This window comes from Buceros rhinoceros, unplaced genomic scaffold (genome assembly GCF_000710305.1).
Source record: "Buceros rhinoceros silvestris isolate BGI_N320 unplaced genomic scaffold, ASM71030v1 scaffold14090, whole genome shotgun sequence".
Classification (NCBI taxonomy): domain Eukaryota; kingdom Metazoa; phylum Chordata; class Aves; order Bucerotiformes; family Bucerotidae; genus Buceros; species Buceros rhinoceros.
In genome coordinates, this window is record NW_010389135.1 from 1 (window position 1) to 8,066 (window position 8,066).

The following is an 8,066-nucleotide window of genomic DNA, read 5'->3' on the forward strand; positions in this document are numbered from 1 at the left end:
CATTGTGGGGGGGAGTTTGTTTGTAAGTGGGATCGTTTCGATCGGGAGATTTTGTATGTAACTGTATACTGTTATCTATTCTCCCTTTCTCTCTTTCTCTCCCCTTTCCAGTCCAGTTTAACTTCGAAAATGATTTTATTTTGGGGACGTTTTACTATTAAACTTTTCTGTTTCTATGCTTTTCATATGTTGTCTGTGTGTTATTTCCTTTGCCTGACTAAAGCCTTAATGAGCTCGTTAATGTGCTGATAAGCCGTTAACAAGCATCAAAAGTTTCTCTGTGTGTGGTTTGTCTGGTTTTGCTTTTCCATCCGACACACTATTTTGTCGCATCTCTTTCAGTGGGAAACAGCCCCGCTTTTTCAACCTGCAACAGTTGCTGAAGTGTTTTCCTTAATTCGTTCAGGTAGTGTTTTGGAGACTTCATAGTATCCTAGTACATACTGTAGTATAAACATTGGTTATTCTCAGGGCAGTACAAGTCCTATGGCTTTTTGTCCTTAACTTCAGCAAAGAAGAAAGGAGACTGAAAGTATTTAAGTGGTTATGTTATCTATATCTTAAATGGCTGAAGAAAGTACTTGAAATGTATTTTTTATATCCGAGTCATGCATTGATAGTGGTGTGTGCAGCTCAGCTTTTCTAGTGAAAAGCTTGTATTCAAATGGCTTTGAGAAGAATAATATTACAATTGTATTAGAAGTTATATCAAACAATATTTCTTGTTCATATTGGCTGATTGGAGTTGCACGTATAATGCAGTTCTTGATAGGTAAGATAACATCACTACTGACATGTAAAAGTGTGTTAAATAGCTTAAAATAGCAGTAATCAAGATTCTTAATGTTAGGTCTTCATTTCTGAAGCTAAATGTGTGTCTCCTTAATTGGTTAGCAAAATACATATGGCAGATAACTTGATTACTTCTGTAAATTTTGCTGAAGAAAACAAAATGTATCTTTAAGGATCCAACAAGAAGAAACTTGTGAATATGTCTAAGTGCAAAATATTTCATGTGTACAGAAATAAAGATCCTGACTTTCTACAGGATCGAGAACTGTAAATTGTTTATTGAGTTAATCCGAATTACTGTTGAACACTTATCACACATTGTGGTTTACAGACTAAGCTTTAGTTGACTGTTTGGTTAAGTCAAGCACAGCTGGTTTGATGGTCACAGAAAAAACGTTATTTTGTAACTGCTTTTGCCTACTGCTTAATTGTGGCTGTAATTGACTTATATTAATTAGATTTTTTTATTTGAAGTGTTTAATATTGCATATTGTCCTTAGTCTAAAATAAATTCAAAGACTACTTGTGAATGTTTTTGTCTGGTCTCATATTTGTCTGTTATTCCACTACTTAATTTGTTACTTTATTGCTTGTATGTATTTGCTAATTATTTCAGTAAGAAGTACAAATTAATGAATTCTGAGCTTCTGGGAAAATATGAACTTTTCTTTTCCAGGAGAAAACCAGCTAATTCACAAATTCTGATATTATCTTTGGATTTGCTAAAAAAAAAAAATTCAACTTAAAATACTAAACTCCAAAGTTAATGATGTCCCTTTTAATTTACTAAAATAGACTTCAGTCATGTGAGGCCCTCATTCTGGTCTTCTCATTAATGTAGAACTTGCTTATCTGGAATATCGTAGCTGAGGAAGAACCTGAAGACTAAAACTCATGTGATGTGTAGTTATACAGATTGTTGTGGTAATAAGTTTAGAGGCTGCGTGAACACCCTACAAGATAAAAATATGAACAGTGGATAGATACTACAAATCATAGAATCATTTAGGCTGAAAAGAGCTTTAAGGTCATGGAGGAGTGTGAGCAAGCAGCTTTGTGGGTGTTTGGCTGTAATCAACCCAGCACAGTCCTAAGCTAAAGACCGGGAGAGGGAGGCATAAAATTGGCTTCTAGGCCCTAGGAAAGTCTTCGTACAGTATGTTAACATTGAAATGCAAACTGGAGCAGTTGTGTGAGCGGTCTAGATGTGCATCTGCCCTACAAAGGCAGAAAATAATAGCTCAGAATGTTTTCCAGCTCTTCAGTGCACCTTGTTGCTTAATTATTTAATCTCTGAACTCCTTAGAGCTCAGACGCAGATGGACTTTAAAGCAGTGCCTTTAACAGTGGTGGTGTACAGAGATGGAATATAATTACATACATATGTTTAATTTGATACTGTGTAGGAATTTCATGTCAAACATCCCAAGTGTTGCTGTGGGAGTTCAGGTGAGCATACTGTAGGTCTATCTTAATGTGCCAACACAGCTGAGAAACAATGGCAAGGTTCATAAATCATCCTGATTCCGTGAGAAAATTCAGTGGGCTGGTGAATGGCAACTCATACTGCAATTAACGAGTGAAGAGTCCCGAACATAGTCAGTTTTCCACCATTCTTAGTCATGGATATTTTAATCCATTGGTTTTGCGTATCTCTCTGTAATAATCCCCTAAAAACTTGTGTGCTACTGTTGTGAAGTCTGTACTGTATGATGGATTAAAGGATTTGTTGCATTAATCAAGATCACCCTGTGGTAAATTTCAAGTTAACTACAGGTATGTGTCTTGGGAAGCTTTTAATTAGAGAAAAGGCAGTAATTTCTACTGATTTCTGCTGGTGCTTGCACCTGATGCGTAGCCATAAAGATTATACAAGATGTAAGCAAAATCTTGTTACTAATAAGACAATTTTCTAAAATTTTTTTGGCTTCCTAGCTGAATCTAACTCCAATGTTATGTGGCATCACTTAGAAGGAAGCCATAAATAGGAGCTTGTTAGAAGTGATAGGTATCCTAGAAAACAGCTGTGAGCCTGTATTCAGACTTGTTTGTTCCTGTTGTCAGTATGGAATTATGCCAAAGAAAATCTCCATAACATATGGTATTTTGAAAATAACTAATTTATCTCCCCATTTCTCTTAGGTCCACGATGGGCCTCTTGGAACACTGGTGTTTTTATTTGCATCAGATGTGCTGGAATACATCGAAATCTTGGGGTTCATATATCAAGGGTCAAGTCTGTCAACTTGGACCAATGGACACCAGAGCAAATACAGGTAAAATATCGTAAAATATGTGTTGCAACTTGGAAGGAATGTCAGGTGGCCTTTTGAAGGGAGCTGAGTTTATCATGATGCTCCCATTTAAATGTTTTACAATCACAGTAGTTCTTAATGTGTTCTATATCTACTCTAATGAGTGTTAAGTTCTGAAAACTCACTTCAGAAAGTGATTCAGAAATTTCTGTATGATTTTAGATATATTGTATGCCAGGGACTCTGAAAGCTGATTCTTTATATCTGTAGAAAATGTGTTGTAAGCCTTTTTCTTTTTGGTAGGGGACAGCAAGGTAGCATTCACACATCTGTCTGATTCTCGATTACATTCTTTTGGTGTATCAAGTACTGCCTTTTCCAGGTGTGCTCTAGTCTGCAGCCTCTTTCTGCTGCCAGGCAAGTTCTCTTACTCCTGTTCCTCCTGATCTGAAGAGCCATCCTGAGAAATGAAGGCTTATCTTCCACTGCATGGCTTTAATTTAGACTGTTTAGTTGTTAGCTGTTGTCTAGCAGGTCTTGGTAGACAGCCCTCCTGTGCCATGGGAGCATCTCCTGAGATGTGTGGCAACAGAGGGGTCTCCAAGTTAAAAACTTGCAGCACGCCAGTAGCATTCTGACTGTTCCAGGATGTAAAGCATTGATGGATATGAACTAAGTGTTTTCTACCATTTTTCCTTAGTGTATGCAGGAAATGGGAAATACTAAAGCAAGACTACTCTATGAAGCTAATCTACCAGAGAACTTCCGAAGACCTCAAACAGATCAGTATCCTTTTTGTTTTAGCTTTCACATTGAAATGACTTTTAATGGAACTTCAGATGTTATGACTATTTGAAGGAACTGCTATATTGGGCAAGTCACTGTATTTATTTCATGGATATTGTATAAGAAATGACAGTTAAAGTTGGGAATGGTTCAGAAAAGGTTTAAATTACTTCAGTTATAGCAAATCTACTTTGTAATGAGATTTGGCAAGCCCCATTTATTTTTGCTTTCAGAACCGGTGACTTCATAAATTCACTGTATGTAGGAAGTTACTGTGATACTAGAGAGCTCTTGAATAGCTTGTCTTTATCTTGAGTACCTGCCAACTAAAATTAGACTCATTTGAACAGGAAATAACGAGCTGAATGGTAAAGTAAAATAAGCTGTTGGATTTGACTCTATAAAAGTATGGATTTCTTCCTGTAATCATTAAGTTTTCTGTAATTTTTTTCAGTTGAAGTGTTTGCATTCTTATGAAGTGTGTGAGCATGGCCACCACTTGTGTTGGTGTGTAATTATGTACCTGGAAGGGGGGCTGGGGTGAAAGAAAAATTGTCATCCACTAATAAATAGCTTTCCTCAGAAAATATGTTTTTTGAATGTACTGAATCATTAGGAGAACATATAATGGTACTAACTTAGATTTGTATTAGCTCCTCATTTAGCAAAGTTACTTCACAGGTAGGGTTTGCTTCACCTATCTTACTGGATCACTTTAACTATAATGACATCCCAAACACCTACTCTTAAGTGGGCTGAATCTTTCCCCAACTCTTAGCCTGATGATGATGCAGGCTGTGGAAGCTGATAAACAGACTTAGTCATAACTGGATCTGAATTTTCTCTTTCTATATTCAGAAGTGACTTTGGTTCTTTTATTTATTAGATACTATGCTCAATATGCTGTACGCAGATTTTTATGAAGTGTTAGACTCTTCATTATAAAATGCACTTGTTCAAAACAGATGTGGTTTTTTTCATATTCCAGAAGCTTTTAAATTAAACATACATGCACATAATAAAGTAACTGGTACCAGATAGCACTGCAGTATTCCATCTGTAATAATCTGAAACTTATTTCAGATGTAAGACTGAAATACTTCGACTAAAACTTACTCCAAAGTGAATCTTGAAGATGTGTATTTTGTTCTTACTGCAGCTAACTTGAATTCAGTGGCCCTGTTGCAGGAGAAACAATAGTGGCTTACTCCAAGCTCTTCTTGACAGATCAGACCAACAGTCTCATTTTTAGACTTTCAAAAATAATTCTTTTGTCAACACTGTATACCTTGAAATAATTATATAGCCTTTTGAACAGTTGTCAGTTTCTAAGTGGTGGACTTGGTCAACTGAATAATCATTGCATGTGTTTTCCTTGTTAAAAATACAGTGCTAGGAGAGAGGATTACAGCATTTTCTGGTTTATTTCTCAATTTCCCTATAACTTTGACAGCTACTTACCTAATTGGGATTCATGACAAGCTGTTGTGTTATGGGCTTTTCTTGCCTTTCCTCTTTGCCCTTTGTATCACTACAAAATCAGTGTTGTCTCCTCTGTATTCTGGTTATGAATATTCTCGATGTTCTGAATATTCTTTTGAGTGAACTATGAAAACTCTTTACAGGTACTGATAGCTTCTGTATGTGTTGTTCTATATTACTGTGTAACTTGCTGTAGCACTGTAATATACTTCTATTTTTTTAGGTAGTAGAATGGAGATGCAGGAGAAACAGGTATGTGGGATCTGCCCAAAATCTCCTGCTACAGGTCCCCCATCATTTCTGCTGCTTAATCACAAGTCTCACCTTTCTGGGCATTTTGTTGTTCTTTCCTTGTACTTGGCAGCGATGCTCTGGTGGAGAAACTAACTTTGAAGGTCATCTTGATGGTTTTTTGCATGGTAGCTTTAGCTTCCTGTTTTGGGGAAAAAAAAAAAATCTTCCAAACAAGAGTGAAGAATTTTTTTCTCTTTATTTTACTCACTTCTTAAAACAGTTTTGGCTTTCTGTTAAGGCTGCTTTAAATTCTTTTGTTAACAAAAACACAGTGGGTTATTGATCTAAAGAAACTTAGATGTGGTCCAAAAATACATGCTTATTGAACTAGGGTAACTTGAATAAAGTGGGTATTTTTCAAAATACACAAGTCAATACTCCAGTGTAATAGCATCCTAAAAATATAACTCCTATGAAACTTACATACTTATGATTCTGAGTTGTTAATTTTCAAATTAAAACTTTCTAATTGTCTGAAATGGCTAGTGTATGTTTTGGAAAACTGCTAAAAATAGGGGAAATATTTGTGCAAAAGAACTAAAATATCCAACACCAAAATCTAAGCAACCAAAATGTAGAATACTTGACAAAATGAATGTGCCATCTGAAAATACTATTTCTGGCAAATAACTAAGACTTTTTATTTGAAAAACAGATAGGTTGTTCTAAGGTATTTTATAACGAGTTTCAAATCTTTTCTGTTTACTTCTAATTCGGTTATAATTTAATGCAGTTATCCAGGTGCGGCCCAATAACTGTAATAAGTTTCCTTTCTGTATCTCCTCCCCCTATTGAGATTATATAATGCAGTAATTTATACTGCAAGTTGAAAATAAACTTTGAGGGAATCCTGTTTAGTCTTAGCTAAATTTTTAAAATTATGAGAGTCGCATGTTACACAACTTCCATTCATCTGTAATTTGATAATATCCATTGCTTTTTTGGCAAAAGGACAGACCTTTGGTATGTGTAAAGAATGACGCAAGATTAGTGCTAAGGTGGTTGTACGTTCAAAGTGCTCAAGATGCCCTTTAGAATGTAGATGTATTTGGAAAGAGGTGGAAAAGAGTGGTTTGGGTTTTGCAGCTTTTAGGAAGCAATGTCTTCAGGTGACACTTGCATACAATTTGAAACTAAATGTGATTGATGATATAAATTTGATGCACAGAATGAAAGTACTGAGTGTTCTGAGCTCACTGTTAAGAGGTACTATGTGGAGCTGAGGTATGTTTCCATTGATTGAGGAAAAATTTCTATGGAAGTTTAAGATAATGAATCTGAGCTTCTACAGTTGCAATTTTGATTTTTTTAATGGATAATCACATTGCTGAATAAATTGGTTAAAATTTATCCTACAAGTGCCAGAGATTCAGCTTTACTGAAGTTAAAATTTTCACACTGCTTTGGATGAGGTGCTTTATGAAGCTGAGTGAATAACTGAGGAAAACAACTAGTTGTCTGTTTTGAGTCAGAGCTGGTGATTTGTCAGTTCTGGTCTTCTACCTCAGTGTTATTTTAGGAGACTTTCATGGAAGACTTTTCAAAGAACTCTTTATGATCAGCTTTTGGTGCATGAATAATTAGTGCAAATCAGAGAACAGGTATACATAATTTCACCTTTTATCTGAAGAGAAAGTATTTTTTCCAAGTTATGTTAGTAAACTATAATTTATTTACTGTGTATGAGTACCTTTGATCAAGTATTTGCTGTCCTACAGCCTTGTAGCTTACAAATACCAAATGAAAATGTCCGAAGTGTGGAACACTGAGTTAATTCTAGTATATCCCTCTCATACTGTTTCTCATTTAATCTCTTAATGAGATTAAACTGATTAATTCTCTGTAATAAAAAGCTCTTTTTGGACACTGCAATAGCAACTGTTCTGTGTAGGGCAGGTTTCTTTGTTTTAAAACTGCGAAATGAGATGGAGCAAGAGTCTGCTGCACTTCTTTAACTTGAATAACCTGACAGCTTTTCAGGTTAATGTTGGTATTTATCTGAATGCATGTTTTCCTTAAACTAGCTACTTCCAGAGCTGTGGAATTTTTCATCAGGGATAAGTACGAAAAGAAGAAGTATTATGATAAAAATGCAGTTAATGCCTTCAATGTAAGTAAACAGTTCCATCAAGAATTCTGCCACTCTTTGATTTTGAAAGTTACATAAGAGATGTGTAGAAAACATTACATGTGTTAAAATGTCTTTCACAGTCAAAAACTTAGTGATGTAGAGCTAAATGCTTTCTTCTGTATCCCTTGAAAGCTATTTCTAGCTTCTATTAAGTTCAACTTACATTGTTTTTACATATATAACAGCAAATTATTATCCAGCAAGTAGCTCACTTCTGCCTCTGTATAGTTTTTTTCTCCTCATTCAGTGCTGGGCAGTTCTTCAACAATACACTTGTAAGTCCTTTCTGGGCATCTTTTTCTGTGTTACAGGGATAAGATAAGGTT

General features: G+C 35.4%; 1 long non-coding RNA gene across 1 annotated transcript; it reads left to right on the forward strand.

Moving 5' to 3' along the window:
• The first annotated feature begins 2,932 nt into the window (after positions 1–2,932).
• Positions 2,933–7,719, forward strand: LOC104490830. Its single transcript, XR_727774.1, has 3 exons — positions 2,933–3,068; positions 3,748–3,833; positions 7,644–7,719. It is a non-coding gene; the product is annotated as an uncharacterized LOC104490830 (long non-coding RNA).
• Positions 7,720–8,066: the final 347 nt, after the last annotated feature.